Source organism: Ptiloglossa arizonensis, chromosome 2 (genome assembly GCF_051014685.1).
Source record: "Ptiloglossa arizonensis isolate GNS036 chromosome 2, iyPtiAriz1_principal, whole genome shotgun sequence".
Lineage (NCBI taxonomy): Eukaryota > Metazoa > Arthropoda > Insecta > Hymenoptera > Colletidae > Ptiloglossa > Ptiloglossa arizonensis.
The window spans coordinates 5,359,248-5,385,094 of NC_135049.1; the positions used below are offsets into that span (position 1 = coordinate 5,359,248).

General features: G+C 36.5%; 1 long non-coding RNA gene across 1 annotated transcript in view; it reads left to right on the top strand.

Annotated features, from left to right (window-relative positions):
• Positions 1 to 24,310, top strand: part of LOC143155215 (uncharacterized) — a 50,083-nt gene extending 25,773 nt beyond the window's left edge. The window contains exons 2-3 of the long non-coding RNA XR_012994352.1: positions 15,703 to 15,798; positions 24,123 to 24,310. This is a non-coding gene — a long non-coding RNA (uncharacterized LOC143155215). The remainder of the gene's footprint in view (positions 1 to 15,702; positions 15,799 to 24,122) is intronic.
• The last annotated feature ends 1,537 nt before the right edge of the window (positions 24,311 to 25,847 follow it).

A 25,847-nucleotide genomic window follows, 5' to 3' on the forward strand; every position in this document is an offset into this window, starting at 1 on the left:
AAGAAAATATTTCTCGTTTTTCGATAAAAGTCTTTTACTTTTTTTTAATGTGTCGTCGTTTAAAAAATGTTCAATATATTTTTCTTCGTAGTTTTGTCATAGCTATCTTTTCTATCAATTAAATAATTCAAAAACAGCAGGGCGTAAATTTTTTTCCATTGAAGATATTTTTTTCAATCAATATATTTTTAAATGAAAAAAATATATACATTCTCTTGAAGTATGTATAAATAAATGTGCAAACGTTGGGAAAGCTATTGTTAATAATATTGTTAATTTACAACAGAAAATTTCTAATTCTCACATTACGTAAAAGTAACAGTGCCTCTCTGGATGAAAAAAGTTTAGCTTTTTTTATTTGAACGAACATACATAGCTGAGTGTGTACCAAGTATCTATAGAATTATTTAAAATGTAAACACACGGTAGTAATTAAAGGAAAAAGATTCGACTCCATTTTAATAGCGAATTTTTAAATTTCATAATCGCAGATGAATTTGTCAGGTCGGTATTATATCATTAAAAGTAAGGAAACGTAGTCAAATCAAATAATTCCGATAAGCTGATAAAAGATAACGAGTTGATATGTCGACAACCTCCAAAAAATAATCTTCTTCTCTTTTTCGTTCGTTTATTGTCTAAATAATATTATTATTTAATATTTCGTTTAGGCAAGAAGATATTCTCCGTTAAAATACAGATGTTTGTTGTATACTTAATTAGTCTATTACATTTTCCAATCGATTGTAAATTACTAGTTACTTTTCGATTGACGAAAACAATCGAGCAAAGATTGTTACTAGTGATCATTTTTTTGCACGAATATGTATTTTGGACTATAAATTCCAAAATGTTTTCAATGATACATTTCAGTTTCCTGATATATTAGAATTTATTTGGAAATAACACGTCACTTAGCGAACAGGTGCATAGGTGCCGCGTTTCTTCACTTTTTTGGATTTTTTTTTTCTTCTTCTTCTGTAAGAATCGGCAGGCAAGTTTGAAGAAGGACCCCTCCGAGAACCAATGCAGGTAGCCCACGTTTCTGGACGCCCACAAACCTGTTTTACCTGTTATATCCTGGTTGGCTTATGAGTACCACCGATACTTATGTCTGATCTTTTCCCTCTGCTTTTTGATTTCCTTTCTGCAGAATCTATCCTAAGGAAAGAAAGGAAAAAATGGAAACGTCGTCGATCAAATCAGTTGGGGGTAGGGGCAGGCTGATATTTCGGGCTGAAAATTGAGGGTTCTTTGTAGATTCTTTTTTTTTCTACAAAGAAATAATTGAATCGGATCGAAACTTAGTTGACACATCTACATCTCGTATAATGCAGGATAACGAAATATTGATAATTTTTTCGAAACATCACCACAAAATGAAAATTTTTCAAACTAAAAGAATGGTGTCTACTTTGATCAAGAATTTCAGCTTTTAGGCCTGTTTTCGTCCTCTTAAGTGAGTTAAAAAATGGAAATATTCAATATTTTAGTAATTGGCCAATGAATTTGTAATATCGTGGCAAAAAATACAATTTCGGGAAAAACGATTCTAAGGGAAAATTTTTTAACGAATTTTCCACATTGTGTGGTTGTTCGTTTGTTATGAAAACAAATACAACTGCTGTTTTATTTAAATTCGAATTGCAAGTATCGTATCGAGATTGGTGAAAAATTGTTTTGTACTATATGTAAACTTGGAATAGATATTTTTCGACAAAAGTTGAGAAGCAAATCAATTTCGTATACTTTGGTAAATATTTATCATCAAGTATATGTATCTATTATAAAACGGTGAACATTCTGCATTTAATAACAGAAAAGTTAAGAAACCTTATGTTTAACCTTATGTTTTCAGTAATCTTTTGTTTCATATTGACACAACAAGCACGACAATGAAATTTAGTTATAAAAATGGCAAATGGACGTTATTGAATAGAAGTAAAGAAGCATATTTAAAATCATTTAAATCGCTTTTAGATTTAAAAATACACAATACGCATTGAAATGTTTTTGAAAATTTCGATGGTGGTATCTCGAAGAGAAAAATCTCCACAAACAACTATTTGCAAAGTTTGATCGTTGATTGTGCACTATGGCCACTCTTGTCGAAGTATTCAATGCTTGTTTCCATAATGTTTGGTGTTCCAGGGTTCGGTTACATTTTTAAAAACATTTTGCACAAAAATTGGCGGTATCTTATCTGTGGCAGTGATACGTTTTGGTAACGATCGACGATGTATTTTGTCGATTGTGAAAATCTCATCGGTGAAAAGTATCGAACGATAGTGAACATGGGCGAATCTCTTCAGTTCTTTTGCCTTTTTCAGTCGTTGTTGTGCCATTTCTTTCGGTAAGGTAATGACCACGTCCCAATTTTCAGGAATGAAATTTCGACTTGCTCTTAATAATCCCAATTTTCCGAATATTACTTTTTACAATTGCCGTTTATATGATTACGTTACCATTGTAGCCATTTTTCTAGAAACTCGCTCCTCTTCGCAAAATAAAATAAAATGCTAACAAGATTTTTGAGCTTATGTATAAAGAATCCAAACGCAAAACTCGGAAATGCTTTAAATTGCCAGTTATTTTGGACCATTTTGTATATTTCTATTAGACAACTGTTTTTATCCAAATCTTCTGAGAAAAAGGTGCTTTAAAAATTTCGAAGGCCAAAAATTTCTAATTCTCCAAATTATATCAAAATTTCAAATACCATATAAGAGTTATATATATAAGAGTTACCCAAGTACAGGGTATAATAATTTTCACACCATTACGACACTTAGAATAATAGGATTTAATACATCCGGTAGTATACTTTCCGTATAATGTCTATAGCAATATTAAATTTAAAAACTATCGTCCACCGTATTGAATTATATTATTCTCAGTGTCATGATGGCGCGATCACGAACGTAATTTAAGTAACTACATGGTACACCTTTAATATTTTTAAAGCACCATTTCCTCCGCACGAAACCCACTGCAGAAAATTCGAATGAAGAGGATGTTAAATAAAAGTGTACGTAAGCAACATTACTCAGTAAAATGAAAAACTGGAGATAATTTTGTTCTCTAGATTTTCTAAATACTTTCTGCATAAAATGTAGCAAGACCAACTGTATATTACATTCTCTTTACTTCGTGGAATGTAGGTATTTATTTACATCAACTTTGTTACCACAAGTACAAAACACGGTTCGAATTAAACTCTATGACTTCTAAAAACAAACATTTTCCCCTACATAAGACTTGTGTCATCTAAAAAAGCAGTAGACAAGATGTAATTAGTTGATATTTTTTTTATCAAAATTGGTTGGTAGTATTTTCTTTAATTTATTTCTTTTTTTCATACATGTACATATAGGTGTATGTAATATTTTTTTTTCGGATAATTGGAAGGTATAAAATAAAAGAACAAAAACAAACGTTATGTAGGTATATATTTATTTTGATTTTAGCTGAACGATATTTTCACATACCTTTGACCCAGCCCTTAGAAAGTTAAAGGAAAATTGTCATTCCCACCGAGAATGAATGGAGACCACATGGATGCACGAGTGTGCAAAATTTGAGGCAAGTCTGTAGGGGTGGGGGGGTAGGGGGTTCGTTGATTTTGTATAAGGTTCTTTTCTGTGGAGAAATATTGTGCCGGCGGTTCTTTTAGGACAAGATCTTTTAGAATTCGAATCTAAGATTTCGTAGATCCCTGAAGAGGGTAAAAGGGACCCGGTAACTTTTAAGAAGAATCTTTTTTTAAGCGATCAGAGGTAAACGTAAGCACGGAGGATTCGAGAATCTATTGTGTCATCGTTCTTTCAAGGAAAAGAGATTTTGACCTTGAGTCTTGGCTCGTACCTGTTCCGCGATTAATGTTCCCGATTGGTCACATTGGCTTCAACTCTGTGTCACATTAAAAGGAATCACTTACGATTCAAACTGATATATCATTGAAGAAAATGTTTCAGGTACTTGGCTTGTCTTGTACAAGGTGGTTTGTTATTCATGGTACGATCATACATGGAGAGATACTTGGTGAAAAAATTAGTCGACAACGAACAATCGAATTTTTGCAGATGCGATTTGTCTCCAAAACGAGATGGGAACGTTTGGGCAAAAACAATTTTCTAAAGTTTAAAGTCTAAAAGTTTAACCCCGATTTTTCTGAAATTTTGCATGTTTGTAGAGCGGTGAAAAATAAGTATTATACACATATTGTACGTATGTATTAGGTGGACCGGAAAGTAATGTCGTTTCTGCGCATGTCACTATTTGATTGTCATTTGTCAGCTCATTGTGTACATTAAAGTCGTAGCAAAGACATTCTGAGGTTATAGTGACTTGTTTAGTTGTAAATAATTAAATTTAAAATTTTTCTTTACAATTTTGGGTGAAATGGCCAGCCAAATACCAGAAGAGGTACATATCCGGCATTGCATGCTTTTTGAGTTTCGCAAGGGTAGTAACGCAACAGTTGCTACCAAAAACATTTGCGATGTTTATCCAAATGCATTAGACGTTCGTAAATGCCAAAGGTGGTTTTCCAAGTTCAAATCCGGTAATTTTGATCTTTCCGACTCGTATCGATCAGGAAGACCAACAACGTTAGACAATGACGTGTTAAGTGCGGAAGTGGAAGCAAATCCGTGTCAGACAATCGAGGAATTGTCAAACAGTCTTAACCAACCTTGGTCGACCATCCAAGAACATTTGCAGCAGATTGGGAAAGTAAGCAGAGCAGGTGTTTGGGTCCCGCATAATCTGTCCGAAGAGAACAAGGCTAACCGATCCACCACATGCAACTTATTGCTTCAACGGCACAATACAGAAGCGTTTTTTGATCGCTTGATCACCGGAGATGAAAAGTGGGTTCTTTATGATAATCCAAAACGCAAAAGGCAGTGGCTCTCTCCAAATGAATCGCCACAAAGTACTGCTAAGCCAGGTTTACACCCCAAAAAGGCCCTTTTGTGTGTTTGGTGGAGTATTCGCGGCGTTGTTCATTTTGAAGTGCTGAAACCTGGACAGACTGTGAATGCAGACCTTTACTGTGAACAATTAGATCGTGTAAATAAATCTTTAATTGAAAAGTGGCCAGCGATTGTCAACAGAAAAGGCGTTATTCTGCAACACGATAATGCAAGACCGCACTGCGCAAGACGAACCTTGGCAAAAATTAATGAATTGGGGTGGGAGGTACTGCCTCACTCACCATACTCGCCCGATGTTGCACCATCGGATTTCCATTTATTCCGATCGCTTCAACACTTTCTAAGTGGCAAAAGATTTGCAAATTTGGATGATATTCAAAATGCCATCTCTGTATATTTTGCTCAAAAACCAATTGATTTTTATCGATCCGGCATTGAAAATTTGCACACTAGATGGCAAAAGGTTGTTGGTAATGAGGGTGATTATATCATTGATTAAAAATAAAAACTCGTTAAAAATTTATGTGTTTGAATTTAATGTAAGGAAACGACATTACTTTCCGGTCCCCCTAATATTTATTTAGTGGCGTTAATTCCAAGTTTAAGAGGTGACATGTACACTAAAGTTTCAACCCTGATGCGATCTTAAAAAATATTAATATACAAGTAAAACAAATTACGTTTACCATTTTTATAAACACCGAAAATTGTTATAAAGACGATACGGTGAACTATATCTTTACTTGGAATTCACAATTAGTTGCAAGTATCGTACAATATTATACAGATGTTGTATAAATATTGGTAACGTGAAAAACATCAAATGGAAGTATTACGAGCGTAGCAGTCGGTTTTTCTAATAAAAAGCTCTTTAAAATACGCTTCGTTAACATTGTTTATTACCGGGTTGCTCAGAGAAGTTGAAATCGGAACGATTAGAATTTCGACTCGATAAAAAGGAATCCGTTTTGCTGCTGTTACGTCAACCCATCGTCCGAAGGAAGAAAAGAAAGGAAATCCTACAGCTTCGAAGAATGCCGTGTAATGATCTGCACATCCGGGAGGACGACTGAAGTGACTTCGATCTCCTCCTCCGTCGAACGATCCCTTCTTCTTTTACCATTTCCCCTTTTCTTTCATTCTTCGTCTCCTTTCTCTTCTTCGTATTTCATATCTCGTGCACGTTACTTATTTTCATTCTGAATATTTTCTGCAGGTACACATATTTATATTTTTTCATTCAGTACACTTCCTCTCCTTTTCTCTGATCGAGTTAATTGTTCCCTCTTCTTTTGTGTTTTCCTTGTTTCTTCGTTGGTTTCATTTTTCCTGTTCAAAGTATAAAATTTTCTTTCTGAATTTTATTCTCGGAGCTACTAGGTTATTCAATCAATTTTATCGTTCGATAAAACTTATCGAACAGTACTGTTGAATGTAGTACTGTTGAACAGTTCTGTTAAATGTAGTACTGTTGAACAGTACTGTTCAATGTAATACTGTTCAACAAGTTTTATCGAACGAAAAAAAATTTGGAATAACCTATTAAAGTTTTTGCTTTCGTATATTTGGCTGTTGTCACTGCATCTGTAGCTCTCTGTATCGGGATTAAATGGAGGTGAGCGATGCAGTGGCGTAATCGTTTACAAGCACAGAAGAAGAATGAGAAAGAGTGGGTGAACGAGGATATGGAACGGGTAGGGAGAGGGAGGAACAGAGAGCGAGAACTATGGCTAGAGAGACAGGGGAATCTAGCGGATCCAAGGTAAGTTCTCGCCATCGGTTCACGTATGTGCAATGCAAGAATTATTTCTACAACTTAAACGAATGTCCTTCGAATTAATTGTCGATCAATTTTTTTCAGAACATCTTCTTAGATGACAATTTTACGTAAGCTGAAAACTGTATTGTTACATAATTAATATACAGAGATATATAATACATACGTATGTATGAAACCTCATGTCGTTGGAAATAGTGTTACAACAGTACATTACAATTAATACGATACAATTCGATCGGTACACCTACTTGGAAATTATTTTAAATTCGGTGTCTAACGTTTAAGTTACTCCAAATCCTAAATGTACCACTTGAATTTAAACTCTAAATGATAAATTACGAATTTCAATGTAACTTTTTAATCCTAAACTTTTATCTCAAATTCTAAAGCTTTCCTGCAATTTTCTGTGATTACTATTTCTATATCTTCAAATATTAACAGACTTGTTGCTAAGAAACAATAAATGGAACTTTTTTGCATAAAAATATCAGTTTATTGTATCATATACATATGTATCGACATACAAATATTATTTCTATCATTTTACTTTCGATTACATATACTTTGCTTACTTAAAATTAAATAATAATATTCGATGTACTGAACTGTTTAGAATTGTCAATTCGTATTCTCTCCTTTGTCATCTAGATGTTCATGTATATACATACATATGTATATAGAAAATCAAAGATTCCAAGCTAAAAATATACAAGTTTTAAATTAATAAATTAAGTTTCTTAAGATTGCGATTGTAGCGATTCTTATGGATTATTGTTTTCAATTTTTTGCAAAAGCTTTCTATCAGTGATCTAAACAAGGCATGTCCAATGATTGTTCTTCATTATCGAGAAACAAAACGATCCACGGAGTTACACGTTCTCGTTTGTGTTGAACATTTCGCCTGTAGAACAAATGACGATAGACTAATTTTCGCTATAGAGGTTCACATTGAGCGCGCAACGTATAGGTAGCGCTGCATCAGCCAGCGTGGCGTTTGGTACCATGGTAACAGAACAGAGTGGGGGAAGGTGTACAAGTTCCGGAGCTTAGTTTGGACACCTCTGGTCTAGATCACTTAACTCCTTGCTTTACGATTTAATTTGCGATCGCGCGTGCCATAGTTAGATACTGGGTATCTCGTGGGCCGAGACAAAGATCTGGTAATATACAGTCTCCTTTTGTCGATTGTCTGGGAGCCAATGGTACTTTCAGAAATTAATATTTCCATGAAACGTCAAATATCCCAACGACAATGTAGAATGACATGAATTTTCTTATTAACATATATTTGAATATAAACTTTACAATAGGATAAGAAATAATATAATAAAAAAGTGAATATTTTAAGGAGTACTATTATATTGTCTTTTTATTATATCGTAAAGTTTATATTGAAAAAAACCATTAGGGCAACCGTATACGTATGTATACGTATTTGGTATAACTTTGTTCCTTTGAAACGAACGAAACTTTTAGAATTATATTTTCAACAAGCTCACTTTAAAGTAATATTATTTCGTTAACTAACCACATAGATACATACATACATACATATGTTCATGGATGATTTTATTTTAACACTTTATCACTGTTCTTTTAAATGAAGAGGAACGGTATCTTTCATAATAGATTTACTATTTTACCACAATCTGAACAGACTTTTTAAATAAATTACAGTATAGAAAATAGGAAAAATGGCGTGAAATCACCAACGATATGCCTAATACGCTCATTCGTCGCTCCCAGCTGATGCATCACGAATGAGAATCATGATTCTTACGTATGTACTGTATAACGATGATTAGTTAGAACCCGAGACGGTACAGGGATAAGAGAAACACACTAATCGCTCCGCCTGTCCCCACTTATGATGCTCCAGAGACATGTGGCTCACTTAGTAGATGTGACCAATTCGTCCAATAATGGAAATACGTGTGATTCTAGTCAATGTTTTTGTACAAGTAGACTAGCTTACATTCAGGTTTCAATTTACCAGCATTGTACAGTATTTATATAAGGGTTGTTCAATAAGTTTTGTCTCTTTTTCCATCGTAAAAAAATAATATGACACTTCAACTTTGAACAACTGTAAATATACGAACGAGTCGACAGATCTACATGAAACTTCACACATATTCATCAAACAGTAATACCATCTTTAGACAAATAAAACGACGAACTTAATAGCTCGATTTCTTATCGAACGACAAAACTTGTTGAGCAATCTAGTACTGTTCAATAAGTTTTATCGAACAACCTAGTAAGTACTATGTCGGAACGAAAAAATTTTCGCTTTTGTGTTTACACGATTACACACACGTTATAAAGTTCATCCGTTGTCGAAATTCGCATTCGTTGACGAAAAAACTTCCGATCGGGATTAGCTATGACGAATTAACAATGCCCGATAAAGAAACATTATTGTTCCCTCGTACGTGTCTGCAAATGATAAGAAATTGTTACTTACGTCGCGTAAACGATAAGAGTCTCGCTATATGTGTGTATATACAATATTATCGGTAGAAGGGAATTAATATAAGCTTTGTTACTTTCTTTACATTCCTTTCTTTGAATTCGTACATTTCGCATACAAATTCAAGCATTTATTAGGTTGTTCAATAAGTTTTCATGTCCGAGAAAACTTATCGAACAGTACTAGATTGTTCAATAAGTTTTGTCGAACGATAAATCGAACGTACATAACCTATTATGTACAACCGTTGAATCATTTTCGTTAAAATGTACAATGATTCGTGCAATACTTGCAACAATAGCTATTAATAGAAAATTTGCAGATACTTTGTTGAAATTTGCATACGCGCGCGCGCGCGCGTGTGTGTGCATTTCGAAAAGAAATAAAATAATCGACAAACGTACTCCCATACAACATTGTTTCGAAACCTCTCTTCTTCTGGCTCTCTCCTCCTCTCCTTTTCTCTCGCTCTGTCTTTCTCATAGTTTCCTCACGTTCTCTCTCTTTCTCTCTCTCTCTCTCTCTCTCTCTCTCTCTCTCTCTCTCTCTTAGCCTTTCTTTCTGCGGTCTCCCGCGATTTCTAATTGGGCAACGCAATTTCCTTCCTTCGGCTCGCAGGAGGAATTCCTCGATTGCGCCAACATCAACGTGGATTACTCAACTTCTCTCTCCGTGTCTTTCTTTCCTTTTCTCTGTCTCTCCTGTTCTCTCGCCCGATCCTGATTAGGATTTGAAAATGTGTATCATCCGTCTCGTCAATGCGAACGATAAGGAGCGTAGTTTCTCATTCATTGTTAGAAATGATAATTATCGTTTCGTAAATATAATTATTGGATAATAAATATTATTCGTAGAAATTTGTTTCCATGTTAATTTCATTGAAAGAGATCGTTGTTTATAGTATGTGTACTAGGTTCAACGAGATGAGTCGGTAAAGAAAAACAAACGTTCGTGTGGAGTTTGTGTAACAGAAAACGACAAACCATAAGTTTGTTCTTGTCTTGCGTATGCATCGATCGTTTATATTTGTTCACATCGTCTCGTTGGCCCGAGGATAGGTACTTGGTTATGTTTGAACTCGAATTGTACGCCATTTCCATTTAAAAATGGCGAAACAAGAACCGAGAAGAGTCTTGGAGATTGTGTTCTCAGTTTCGTCAGTTTAAAGAGAATTCGAAAAGAAAAGATTCTCGAATGGGAAACGAGAAACTCGTAAATATTCGAGAATTTTCAATCAAAGAATCCGGTACAAAAGGTGCAAGAAACCTCGAACGTTTGAGACACGGTTCAAAAGATTTTGTTTTTTTATACACATAGATATGTATGTAGGTGAACATTTACGTGTTTAATTTTCTAGGAAGTACTACCTACACACTTATTTGTGCATTAGATGTATCAGGACACCCGTAGGTAATACTTTATCAAACGCAAAAAGATATTGGTAAGGTTATCTCGATCATCTCTAAGATTATCGTTCACGATTCGAAAATTTTCCAAAAAAAAAAAAAAGAAGCAAACGTTTAAACTCTTTCGAATTTCCCGCAAGATCGGAGGTGAAAAAGATCGGCGTGAATATCGGTAAAAGGTATTCCGTGTCGACTTCCGCTACGGTTTTAGTCGTTCGAAAGTTACCGGTTCCGGGAATAGTGCAAATTTCGAAAAATCTCTTAAACGATATTCTCGTTTGAGAAAACAACCGGTTTATTCGCTCGACGAACGATCTTTCACCGATGAATTTGGCGGTCGAAGAAGTGAGAGGAGGGAGTAGCGATAATTCTCGCAATGGCCGCAATCGATCGAGTCCGATTTGGTTGTGGACACGCGACTAGAATATCTCCGCCTCGTGATTCGAACGTCCTGCATAATTGAGTGCATTCCTCGGTTACGCGGATTCCGTTTTGCGTCGACACGGATTCCGTGTCTCCTGCCGAGAACGATACGCATCTACGGTTCAAATAAGAGAACGTTGTCGCGAAAAACAACAAGAAACGACGTACATACGTACATATGTGTACGTATATACTTACGTTATCGTTTGGTCGTTCGTATCGAATCGATTCGCGATCGATCGATTAAATAACTATGTTTACACGTACAGGTTGTCCCAATCATCACCGGTCGATTTACTCTTTCAATAAAACTCAAACGGTTTAAGTAATCTTGATATTTGTTTTTTTTTTTATTTAAAAATAAAAACTTGAGAGTTAATAATGGAATAAGATACCTTCCAAATGGCCGGCACACGATTCTGAGAGAAACGATTACAAAGTTTCCGAATCGTTAGCGTCAAAGATCGCGATTTTTCACGCGTTCTGAATAGTTTTCACGCGTTCGTTTCACTGTGTATATTTTCCACGATTAATTCCCTATCCGTCTAAACGACACGTGTTGAGTTTCAGGTTAATTGGTTCGACGTTTTAAAAATGGCGCGAAATTCAAATCGACCGGTGACGATTGGGACACACGAAAATTGATCTGTCGGTAATCCGGCCGATATGCGTACACACGCGTATGTATAATTCTTCCCGATTTTCTTCGGAAAGTAACAGTAGCTGTACGCTGACGATATGGGCGAACAAGTTGAGACAAAGAATCGCAATAAGAGGGTGGGGGTGGGCAAAGTGGAGACTAGAATCGAGTATTAATAGACTCGGGTGACTGGAAGCCGGAACCGAAGAGCACACCTCCTTCTCCTAGTTGAGTCGCTCGTTCGCATTTGCTCGACTTGAGCGAGACGGATAGACAAAAGGAAAGAAAGGGGGGAGAGAGCGATAGAAAGAGAGAAAGAGAGAGGTCGGCTTATTTATAAACGCAAGATAAAGCGTGGCAGTGCCGTGAGAGGAAGCCGTTCGAGCGTGGCTCCCACGCTTCCAGATACGCGTTACGTGTGCGCCTTAACTTTTCGTCGTGCCGCGTTAAAATCGAAATTACGATACGATAAACTCGAGACGATAGGAAATCTATGCGACTCGTAATACTCGACGCTCGAAATTCAATTCAATTTTTATTTCCAACTACGATTCGTGACTCGCTAGGGAATTTTGTTGGTAATCGTCCGAAATCCCAGCACGGGATTTCCTCGGAATCGGAGGAAGAGGTCGAGCCTACGGATACCTACTCGAGCGAAAATAGAGTCGACCTCGCATAGACGCGTCTCTAGACGCGAGGATAGACGATAGGAATTCGAGTTCCTTCGTAACGCGTTCGCGCAAGAATCGATATAAATACATACATATACAGCGCTCGACCGAATTAACATCTTGCATACGTACATACGTACGTACGTCAGTGTACACGATGCAGATCCTCGTGTTAGAAGTGTCGCACACTCGGGCAGTAACATTTCACTTCCGGTATGAAATTTTCTGTTCCGCGTTAAGGGGGACATCGCTCCGAGACGTCGGAAAATGGGCCGACACCAAATTTGGACACCAAATGAAAAGTGTAGTCTTTTTCAGAGAATGTGAATATAACTTTCAGCTTTGTTTTACAATTTTGCGAAAGTAAAAATTGTACAAAATGGCGAAGTTATTCGCTATTCCCAGAACCCCTCCTAGCGAAACGTTGTCCACTATGCTATAGTTGACACGAACTGGGAGGTTTGAAATAAAAAATGTTGTCGATTCGTAAACTGGAGACTATTGTTTAAAATGTAGCGCACGATTTATCGAAAATTTTAATAATTGTAGAAATTGTTGAAGTTTGAAGAAAGAGCAATCGTTTTTATCCAAAAGAACGACTTTAAACGTTTATAAAAAATTGAATAATTAACATATTTGAAAAATCTTATGCTACATTTGTATAATACTCTGTGCAGAATGCAAAAAAAAATTTGTAAAATTTGAAGTAATAATATTGATGTGTAATAGTAGTTCCGGAGATTTCATGTTGATCAGGTTGAAAAATATAGTTTTGAGAAAAACGCTGCATCTTCGCTAAATGTTTGAATTTCGAAATATCTTTTTGACATAACATTCTACACACTTTGAACTTTAAGAAAATAAAAAAACGAAATTCAATTTTTTCGATTCATAAAAGTGGTGAACGATCGACGATCGAATTACCCACTTGATGGTAAAATATTTTACCACATATATATACATACGTAGATATTTGCGATATATGTATGTACGCATTCTTTTCCTATTTGTACTTTTCTCTTATTTTACAGAATAAACACGTACACGATAGAATCGAAAATCTACTCGTTTGTAACACTAGAAGTATCGATAGATTTCGATATATCAAGATATTCCTCGAACTCGTACGTGTCTCAGGAAAATCGATAATGGAGAAATAAGAGGCACTTATGCAATTGATTATAAAATAGGAAAAGTCACAACGTCTTTTGAACATATGCTATGGAATTTGAATTAAATTTTTCTTTACAAGCAGTTCAAACCGGTCATTTTGACTGGTTGGTAAATCTAGCGTTAACACGTTAAACGCCACTGTGTTCACTGGGGATCGACATTCCAAAGTTACAACGATTCTCTAATCTAATAAGTGCTTACAAGACGAACTTTAATACTCGTAAATTTTTAAGTAGCATTAGTAATACTACAATACATAACAAGCACAGCAACGAGTTATCGAATATTTCTACTTTTTGCACCACGGTTGGAACAAACATGGGGGACATACTTAAGCACAGAAAACTAGCGTGGAGTTGGACGTGTTAAACGAACTAGTGGTCGTATGTACTTATGTATATATGTATTTTTGTATGTATGTATGTATGTATGTATTTTTGTATGTAGGGATGTATGTATGGATGTATTTTTGTATGTATGTATTTATGTATGCAATAAGATGCTCAATAAGTTTGTCATTCCATAAAAAATGGAGCTATTAAATTCGTCGTCTTATTTCTCTAAAGATGGTACTACTGTTTGATGAACATGTGTAAAGTTGCATGTAAATCTATCGACTCGTTCGTATATTTACGGTTGTTCAAAGTTGGAGTGTCATAGTATTTTGTTACAATGGAAAGAACGACAAAACTTATTAAACAACCTAATATGTATTTTTATATGTATATATTTATGTATGTAATAGGTTGCTGAATAAGTTTCGTCACTTGATAAGGAATGGAGCTATTAGGTTCGTCGTTTTATTTTTCTAAAGTTGGTACTACCGTTTGATGAACATGTGTAAAGTTGCATGTAGATCTGTCGCCTCGTTCGTATATTTACGGTTGTACAAAGTTGAAGTGTCATAATATTTGTTTGCAATGGAAAAAACGACACAACTTATTGGACAACCTAGTATGTATATATGTATGTATGTATGTATGTATGTATGTATGTATGCATGTATGTATGTATCTATGTATGTATGCATGTATGTACGTATATATGTATGTATGTATTTAGATTTCCGAGGGAGAAACCTCGGTAAAGGTTGGGAGATGGAGGAAGAGGAGAACCAGCGGAACTGAGGTCCGCGGAGCTTCCTTTCCTTCGGACATGCCTCGCTGCTTCTTCGTCCTATCCCACAGATTACGAACAACTTTTCTCTCTTTCTCTCTTCCGTTTTCTCTCTGTTGGCTCCGTTGTCTCCGTTCTGAACGCGACGATACAGTAACCACGACAATGCCGATCGCTATTACGACCGCCTCGGCCTCGAAAGTAGGAACTACGTTCGACGCACCTACATACTTCCTGGACGACCATCGCCAACGCGCTTTTCTTCGAGAGGAACAACAAACCGTCTCGTTTATTCCGAGTAGACAATATACCGGTTACCATTAAACGGAATCTTTAATATTGGCGTCTCGTTTTTGAATTTTCGATCGCGTTGAACGGTTTCTATTTTTTCATTTACCTCGACGAAGCTACTCGGACATACACGAGTTATTCAAGTGTACATTATGCGTCAGGAAACGATACATCGAGGATTGGAAACGCTGGATGGTCTAATTCGAACGAAATTTGAACTCACGGTTCGACTCTCTCGGTTCTCCGTTACTTTCAACGTCTTTCGCAAATATCGTTACTGGTTACTCGTGGTTCGTTGGGACACGTGTACGTATCCTACGTGTGTACGTATGTATGTCCAAACTGATCGCCCGTGTTTTAAGAGAAAGAAAAAAGTTTACTTTTAACCCCTAGAGTGAACTCGTTTAGCGTCAACTACGACTTCCTCTCTTAAACTTCTTCTGTTCCCGGTAATTAGATAAAAGCAGGAAACCGTTACGGGTTGCATAATATCGATGTTGCGCAATCGATACCTTCACCTTATGTGCGCCTTACGTCGTCTCGCCGAGTGAAAATCACCAGGAGAGTATGTGTACGCGACGGAAGGAGAGAGTCAGAACTGGGGGAGAAAGAGGGAAAGAGACGTGTGTACGTTTCCTAAAAAGCACAGAACAAGCGTGAGCTACATATGTATGTATGTACGTTGGAGAATATTTCGAACGAAGCTCTCTTACGTGGAATCGAGCCTCTTCTCAACGTACGTAGGTACGTACGTACATATGTATCTATAATATGTAGTTTCGTTCGTTAAAGATACGGAAAGCCGTTCTCACGAGGGAAATGATTCGAAACGACGAGAACGAAAGAGAAGAACGAAAAAGAATCGAGAAATTGTGCCGAGCGCGATAGGTACGTACCTATGTATGTATATATGTATACACAATGTAGGTGATGTCACGATGAGTAAACTGCACCGGACGAGTTAGAGATTTCTCGCGGTTCGACCGTATTCTGAACTAAATAGCGAGCGATGGTTATCAAATATCGAATATCGAAATATCGATTGTACACCGCGATCGTTATCCAAAGAATTGTTACCGATCCAACAACCTAAACGCTTCTGCCGATAGACTTTGCCTTCCGGATGTTTGCTTTCTCTTTTCAGTTTATAAAATATCCAGTGTCATTTTTCTTTTACGAACGTTCGATATTTTCGATACTTTTCCGATCGCAGGACCGCGTTTCGACGAAGAAAGTCTTGATTTTTTTCCTTTCTTACCGATCGAACATTCGCCAGTGTGTTGGTTTTTTTTTCCTTTTTACCGATCGGAAGTTCGGCAGTGTGTTGGTTTTTTCTTTTTTACCGATCGAACGTTCGGTATTTTCGCTAGTTTTCCGATCGAAAGATCAAGTTTCGATGAAGGAGTGTTGGTTTTTTCTTTTTTACCGATCGAACGTTCGGTATTTTCGCTATTTTTCCGATCGAAGGATCAAGTTTCGACGAAGGAAGGTTTACGTCGGTCCGATTCAAGAAATGCCGAAATAAACCGCGAAGAAGCGACTTTTTCAAGGAACTTGAACATGAAAAAGCTGTGTCGCGGTCGAAACGATGGAGAAAGTCTGCTTCCGGCTGAAAGCGCCTTTAAGCGTATATGTATGTATGTATGTATATACGCGCCGCGCCGCGCCGCCACTGCGTCGTTTACGCGCCGACATAATTATATAATCACTTACGTTGCAAGCAGTAATACGGGAGTTATAACAATCCACCTTATGCCGCTAACCCAATTCCCTCCCGAGTCTACTCTTAACCCCTACTGTTCTCCTCCTATTGCTTTCATAGCGCTACCATACCGCGTCGCGTCGCGTCGCGTCGCTTTGTTACTTTGTCACTTCGTCGCTAAACTGCTGCTGCCTGCTCTAGCGTGTAAATGTGAACAACGAACACCTTCGTCATCACGGTGGAGAATATCGATTTTAGATTTTTCGAATGGTAGATACACTAGGTTGTTCAATCAGTTTTGTCGTTCGATAAAACTTATTGAACAGTATAGTACTAGGTTGCTCATTAAGTTTTGTCGTACGATAAAACTTATTGAACAGTACTACATGGAACAGTACTACATTGAACAGTACTGTTCACTAAGTTTTATCGATCTTAGTTTTATCGACAACTTATTGAACAACCTATTACAAAAGTGGCATTTTAAAAAAATGCAATTGTAGATAACTAGAGTACTTGATCTCTAAAATGAAATATGTAGGTACACGCATCGAATGTAAAAATACTTTCTTTTCAATAGATAAGGAATATTTATCAAAGCTACATAAAAGTTTTCGCGTTAGTATTATAATTAATGTTTATTGATATTTTTTGGAGTAATTTTTTGATTGCAATTACAACTTGCAGGTCAATTCGTTCTGGTTTGAAATTCATCTTTTTTCAATTACATCATATTCGGTTAATTCTTTACACAAATGCCTAATTGTGGAGAATATTTGTTGCACCGGTAAAAGGATTAACTTTTCGAACTAAAGTTTTCGTTCATCGTCTCTCTACCTTCTTCTAAACAGGGAATAAGGTTTCTCGATAAAATTTCCAATTTTCCTCGACGATTTTTTCTGTTTAAATTAATAACAATTTCTTGCTCTTCGATGATCGTTTTTCTATGTTTTTTATCGGAATTCGTATTTTTAAGCTGATTTTAACGGTAATTCGATCACATTTTTTATACGAAACTTAATCGAGACCTTTGACTATTGATTTTTAGCATCTATGTACATATATAGATTTCCGATCGTCGTTCGTTTTAAACATTTAAGCATCCGTGTATAAAATTCTGCAACCTTAGGAAGACTTTTACAGGCCAATGTTTATACCGTGTGATAAATATTCTTCGTTTATTGGAAGAAAACTTTCTTTATTCGACTTGTGCCTATCCTATTTCAAAGATCAAGAACTCTGCATTAATCGAGTACAATTACATTTAAAGAAAAAAGAAAACGCTATTGAAACAACAATAAAAACGAGATAAACAAATTTCCCATTTGTGTTCCACTTATGTTCCATGTACATACATATGTATGTACATACATAATTCTTTGCATCCACGAATACAGAGTGATTTTTGCTTTTTACGTCGTGTATGATACATGGAAATCGGAACGTTAACGATAAATAAAGAATCGCGCAAAATACAAAAGGTACTTAAGAGAAAATTGCAATAAAATATTTGAAAAACTATCGCCATCGATAAATAACGTATTTCGTACGAGAAAAAAACAGTAACATCGAAATCTTATTAATCCTTAGTACAAACATTATCAACCATTATTATCATCATCATTATCATCATCATCATCATTACCACCATCATCATCATCATCAACATCATCACCATCAATTGTAACAACCTACCAACACACGCAAATAACCTCATAATCACTGATACACAAAATAAATGGTGAATTTTACACTTTGAGACTGCCCTCGTGCAAAATAACCACATGGGTAAAAAACAATTCTCAAATATAATAAAATAGCAAACAGATACACTAGAACTACGGTGGACAAATCCGTTTTCTTTTTATTATTTCAGAACTTTTTTATATGTATACTGTAGACAGCACTTAAGACTTATGTATCGTAGAATACGTAACAGTATTAATTAAATTAAATATGAATTCGTGTATTTAATTAGAGGATTAATTTGTGTTACATTTTGATGTAGTTATAGTATAATTAAGACACGATGGAGGTTGTAAACTTTCGAACGTACGTTCAAATCGCTCTTAGATCCTTTTTATTTTTCGTTGGTTATATATTTTGTTCAATTTCCAACTACGTGACAATGATTACTTACAAACACTTTATAAACATTTGGAGAACTTTTAACCCAAGTACATACAAGTGCATAAATCGGAAAAACTTTTTCTCAAGGTCACCTTTTCCAAGATTTCAAGATCATCAGTACTTTTTTAAACAGAGTCAGATACTTTCGTTACAATGTTGTCATGGCCGATGTCAATGCAAGCACAACGATGCACCATAATGTAGTTTTCGAGTAACCCTGAGTATGGAACATCCGGAAACGTACGAGAATAAGAAAAATTAACGAAACAAAAAATTGGAAAGTAGCAAAAATTGATTGCAATGCTCAAAATGGAGTCCACTAACGTCGATGAGTTTCTGTAGTTGATAAAAAAAAAAACAGGTTCTTTGGCTCTTCTTATAGTCTCTTGGCTAATATTAGCACATACGTCTCTAATACGTTCCTTCGTGTTTTCCGGCGTTGTAGGAATATCGTTATAAACGACTGCTTTCACAGCTTCCAACGGACAAAAGCCCAATGGCCTAAGATCGGGTGAGTGACCAGGCCATCGAGTATTTTCTGGCACCATGTTCCATCCAACGTTGAGAGAACACTTGATTTAAGTCTTCACGAGCTATAAGTGCATTGCGAGTAGGACACCAGTCATGTTGTTACTACATCCGATTTCTCGAAGTTGAAGGAATTTCTTCTAGTAGCTCGATGATGAACAAACTTGCACATTTGTCACTGCAAGATACCAATGGTAAAAAAATACTCCGATAACCAAGTGTCGAAGAATACGATACCATAAATTTATGACGCATATTTAATTACCTATCTCAAGTCGTAATTCTTCGTTCACTCTTTCCAATAGGTTGAAGAGCGTCAACCGAAGACGAAAGATCATGGATTTTAAATACATCCATTATGCTACTCTCAGTCTCGAAGTACAGGGTGTCTCGATCATCAACGGTCGATTTGAATTTCGCGCTATTTTTAAAACGTCGATACCTCGTGCATCCTACACAGATTATTGGTTCGTTAAACGCGTAGGTGTACTTACTAACGGGGCTAGAGTATTTACGAAATACTGTGCTTAAAATACACGACCAACAGGCCCATTTGGATACGCGATTTGATTTATTCGTCGAAAGTTAACTTGTCACACCACGTGCATTGTTAACTTGTCGTCGAGCAATTGCCCCGAATCGAACTTATCATCGAATCGATGCTTTGGAAATGATCACGGGGAAGTGGTAAAGATCGGTAGGCGGACTAGGTTCACGTTAGAATAATAGCGTTATTAGAACTAGAAACCATGCGACTTCAAAAGCATTCGTGTTATTTGCCTTTCACCGATACCGTAGCTTAATGCTCTTCAGGGCCGATCTCTTCGAGACTCTCCGCGTTCCTTGTTCCATCGTTTCTTTCGAGCCACAGCTTCCTATTACTGTTAAAATTATTTAAAGATCGCATCACCCTGGCAACAATCAACGTACTTGTAGAATCGATGCTTCTTCAACAGTGGTAAAAATTATTTTCCTTATGCGTTAACTTTATTCGTTTAACGGAAATGTACACGGATTCGACGCTGTTGAAATTAATACATCTTTTTTCGTTCCATTATCAAAGACACTAGGTTTCGAAAACACGTAATATTCTAATAACCACGGATAATGCGTTATGTTTCTTTCTCTGTCTGTAAAAAGAAATGTAACTTTAGTGTTTTCGATCAGAGATGTCATAGTTGGGGTTGTCACGAAGTAAAGTTACTCCAAATGCGATAGACATTGAGCATATTTTCTATGCTTGTCAATTATTCGACGAAATGCGAAAATGCGTTACTATTATTCTGTTTTTTATTTGTTTACTTATTTATGGAATAAATACTTCAGAATGCAAATAAAAAAGAAAGAAGATTCAATCGTAAGAATGTATAACACGAAATAATTGAAAATTAAATCTAGCAGGAGTGGAAAAGAAATCAATATATTTACAGAATTTATTAACATATTTTAGAATAGCGTTCGAGCAATTACGTGATATGAGTTTCCTCTAACGTAAGAGTATAGTGACGAATAGCTGTGAGAGACGTAAACTTAAAAGACTCTAATAATTCGGGGCGTATAAATGCAACCATTAATAACATTCTTCGCGAACTGAAATTCAAGTAGGATACTACGTGTCTCAAGCGATAAAAGATTGAGTTCGCGCAGGAGTCGCTCATAATTATGCCCGTCAATTGCCATAAGACGAACCATATGAAAAGCAAATAAACGTAAAAACCGGTACCGTATACTCTCGATCTATTTACCCAGGTAGTGACGATACAGGGACCAGGTAATAGAACAATATTTCAAATTGTACGAACATTTTAAAAAAATGTTTTATTAATTATTAATCGAATAAAATATGTTCGTGGACTCCATAGATTTGTATTTCGCAATTCTCAAGCAGGAAGAAACTTCTCCAAAGCTCGTACTTTTATCGAGGTAGCGTTTTATACATATTACATTTTATTAATCGAATAAAATATATTCATGGACTCCACAGATTTGTATTTTGCAATTCTCGAGCAGAAAGAAACTTTTCCAAAGCTCGTACTTTTATCGAGGTAGCGTTTTATACATATTATATTTTATTAATCGAATAAAATATATTCATGGACTCCACAGATTTGTATTTTGCAATTCTCGAGCAGGAAGAAACTTCTCCAAAGCTCGTACTTTTATCGAGGTAGCGTTTTATACATATTATATTTTATTAATCGAATAAAATATATTCATGGACTCCACAGATTTGTATTTTGCAATTCTCGAGCAGAAAGAAACTTTTCCAAAGCTCGTACTTTTATCGAGGTAGCGTTTTATACATATCACATTTTATTAACCGAATAAAATATATCGGTGGACTCCATAGATTTGTATTTCGCAATTCTCAAGCAGAAAGAAACTTTTCCAAAACTCGTACTTTTATCGAGGTAGCGTTTTATACATATTATATTTTATTAATCGAATAAAATATATTCATGGACTCCACAGATTTGTATTTTGCAATTCTCAGGCAGGAAGAAACTTTTCCAAAGCTCGTACTTTTATCGAGGTAGCGTTTTATACATATCACATTTTATTAACCGAATAAAATATATCGGTGGACTCCATAGATTTATATTTCGCAATTCTCAAGCTGGAAGAAACTTCTCCAAAGCTCGTACTTTTATCGAGGTAGCGTTTTATACATATTACATTTTATTAACCGAATAAAATATATCGGTGGACTCCATAGATTTGTATTTTGCAATTCTCGTGCGGAAAGAAAATTCTCCAAAGCTCGGACTTTTATCGAGCTAGCGTCTGATTCCGATGGGGAGGAGAATCTCGGAAGAAAGCATGGAGGAACGAGAAGGAAGAGAAGCTCGGCAGGGGTTAGGTGGCTGGGAGGCATTTCATTTCCTCACCGACTTCCGGCAAACGCGACGCTTCCGCCATATCGGGGCCGCCGTCGCCGCCGCCACTGCCGCCACCGCCTCCACCGCCTCCACCGCCTCCACCGCCTCCACTGCTTCCACCGCCTCCACCGTCCTCCACCGACCTCCACCGCCGCCACCATCGTCACTGACGCCAACGCCGACGTCCCTTCGTCTTCCTGCACTCCCCGCTTCCGGCTCCGGTTCCGGTTCCAGCCTCTCCACCTTCCTTTCTCACCCTTTTTCTTCGACTCACCCACTTCGTTCTCTTCTCCTCTCAACGCCTCCCTTCAGCAACTCCACGCAGCCCTTCCGCTTTCTCTCCGGCGTTCCCTTTTCACTTCCGTTCGTTTCCAACCCCGCCGACTTCCGGCAACCAGCATTCTCTAGCGACTCCTCGCCCTCCCACGCCCGTTACTTCCAGCAAGTTCCGGAGAGATTATTCCTATTTCAGTCTCGGGAATTCTACCAGCCTTGAGGCGTCACTAGACGACCTTCCTTTGGATCGTTCCAACCAAAAAGCCTGGAAATCGATATTCGAGGAAAATGTGTATTCGCGCGTATACCTAGTGGGAAATACATAAATAATACACCTACGTATACCGATCTCTCTGTCACGCATTTTATCGAGTTCCGTAACGTTACGTTTCCGTAGCTTCACGTTTCCGTAGTGTTACGTTTACGTAGTGTTACGATACTCGCACAGTGTACAGACCGAATCTTAACAACTCGGAACTGTCTACCAGATTATAATTTTCCACCTTTTCGCTCAGCTGCAACATTCTGGAAATTAAATTTACGTTAACTCGAATTACTTTCCACGTGTCGGGTAGCATTATTTTACCTTTGTAAGTAGAATTTAGTACAGACGGACCTTTGCAAGTCAAAGTTTTAGCTACGTCTCGCAAAATAGTTTCGAATATTGTCTCAAATAATAAAAGATGGAAAATATAAGACACTAGTTTTCCTGCGAGGTCTTTTCAGGGGTGCTCAACTTGTTACCCGACTGGGCAGATTTCAGTGCATCCGGTCACAAGTCACGCCACACCCTAATGGAGCAAATGTTTCAGTGAGCCGGTGTCTCGTAAAAAATATACATGTATATACAAAATTTCCTCGGTTGGACCTTTTATTTCACCCGTTCACCGCGGTGACTTTTTTCGTAGATTTTCATATTTCACAGTTGGGGAAAAAATAACAATGTAGACTTTTCAGTTACACTCTACAAAGTTCGAGAAAAACAGAAAAATGATGGAAACATTTTCTTAGAGCTTTCTTTCCGTTGTTTTTGCGTTAATAGTTAAATATTTGCATGCAAGAATATGCATGCAATCATTGAGTATTCGTATAGCTCATTCTCTTTCTTCGTCTCTCTCTTGGAACTATTATTATTAGATATTTGTGTTACTTCTTTATTAGGGATTGAAAGTAAGGTATTTACAATTATACACATGGCACGATTAAACTTCGATAAGGAAAATTTCACTCAATGTATGTTTCGACACATAATTTTCACGATATAAGAATTATCGATAGAAGAAAACGAATTAATATTTGTTTCGAAAGAAGTAAATGAAAAATGTCTATTTCTAATTAAATATGTTCGTATTGAGAAATTCTTGAAGAAAACTTTTCAAAGAAATATATGCATTTAAAGGTTAACGTGTTCTTGAAGCAACGCAGAAGACTCGTACTCGAATGCATTTTCAAGTGCATTTCTTTCGAAAACGATATCTTTGACAGAATTTCGTTATTCTTGTTTCGCATCTTATTTTGAGCCATAAAATCTCCCTGGCCTCTTTTGTACGATGATTTACAGACCGCCTTGTATAACTATAGTTTTGGTAATAGCTTCTAGCACAATTGCTCGCAATGGAAGTTAATCTTCGATCATTTTTTCATTCTCATTCAACGTAACCTTCGACCCGGATTCATTCGGCTTTTATTCATTTAAGGCAGGGATCCGTCAGGAGTCATGGGAGTTCTACACCAATCGGACGCGCGTCGGTTCTCCCACCATTGGACACGTCGCGTCGCATTGCATGCATTAGTGCAGTTCTCTTTGCACTGTCTTCCATTTTATCGTTCGATGATGTTAAAACAACAAATCACAGACCGTACACACTTCTTCGATTTAGCATAGTAGGCACACTTTTCCCTACGTCCCACAGTGGTCCAAAAAGCAATAATTTGTAACCAAAATTTAAAAAAAACCTTATATCGATGTTTTTTAACCGAAATGTAATTTGTGCAATGTAAGTTGAATATTAACAGTAATTTTACAATAATAAATTTGAAAAAAATCAATAATCTTTGTGTTGTTTCAAAAGGACAGAATTATTCTCTGTCATAAGGAAAAAGATGTTATATTTTTCGTCTCGGTGAAGAAAAATTGAAGTGAAATATATAAAAATGTATAAAATGTAACTAAAAAATGTGTAACAATTACTTCATCCCTATTTCTATCTTTACGTCACAGGTATATCATTGAAAATTGTCTAAATGATCAAATACAGTTGGGTCTCTTTTAAATAATTTAAGTGGTTTTTATCCATACATGTGTATTTGTTAAAAATCAGCTAAAATTCCATGAAGCAAGGCCTCCTCGATAAGGAAAAGGGTTGGTTACTTTTTATATCTAGAATCATGCACCATCTATTTTCAAATAATTATCGGTTGGGGCAAGTTGGACCACGTGCATCGCAGTTGGACACGGGTAACCTTACGCACGACCTGAGAACACGAGCCCTTTGGAAGGTCTAGAAAGATTTTTTCTTGAAAACTACGTAAAAGTTACTCATGCGGCTTGCAGGCCCCAGTTTAGCTTCGAGTTACAAATTTGACCGTACTCAACGAAAACAGTCGACCATTTCTGTTTTCGTTGATCGTCGTTTTATTTACATCCAATTATATACTTGGTACACAAGCACACGTATACGTACGTAAGAAATATTTATTGGAATTTTTTACAACAGCATTCCTAACGATCTACGAAATAGATTTTCGAAGTATGCGAAACATCAGTTTAAAATGTCCGATACGATTCATCGAAAACGAGAAGAATGATGACACAAATGAAATTTCCTATCTATTCTTTACAACACTACGTAAACATTGTTTCGACATTGTATTTTACCGTATTCGGTGAACAAAATTAATATTACAAAATAATAATTAATATCAAACCTCGAATCTGCAGTGTTTTACAAATTCGGTGGAAAACACTACCGAAATATGACTAAATTGATACATCTGTCAGGGAAGTTGATAAAAAACTATTTTCAAATACAATTTTATTTAAACCGAGAGAACTCTCGGTGATAAAATTAAATATATCGTATACCTACGAATAATATAGATTACCGTGTACTTGAATAAAATCGAATCGAAAACGTGGAGGGATACGTAAAACTTGAAAGAAGAACCTGCTAGTAAAAGCTGAACCTGAACATCGGAAGGAGGGTGTATAGGTCATCCGACACCCTGCCAAGTCTCCAGGGTGAGTTAAATAGTATCATTCCCATATGGAAGGGCCTGCACTGCGTTGTAAACCACGCGAGACACCATCTGTGACCGTTTCGACTATTTAGTCTCCCCTCGTTTTTCCATCGATCTGTCCCCTTTCCACGAAGACCACCGATCCAGCCGAGCACCCAACGAAACCTCCGAAATCTCCAGGA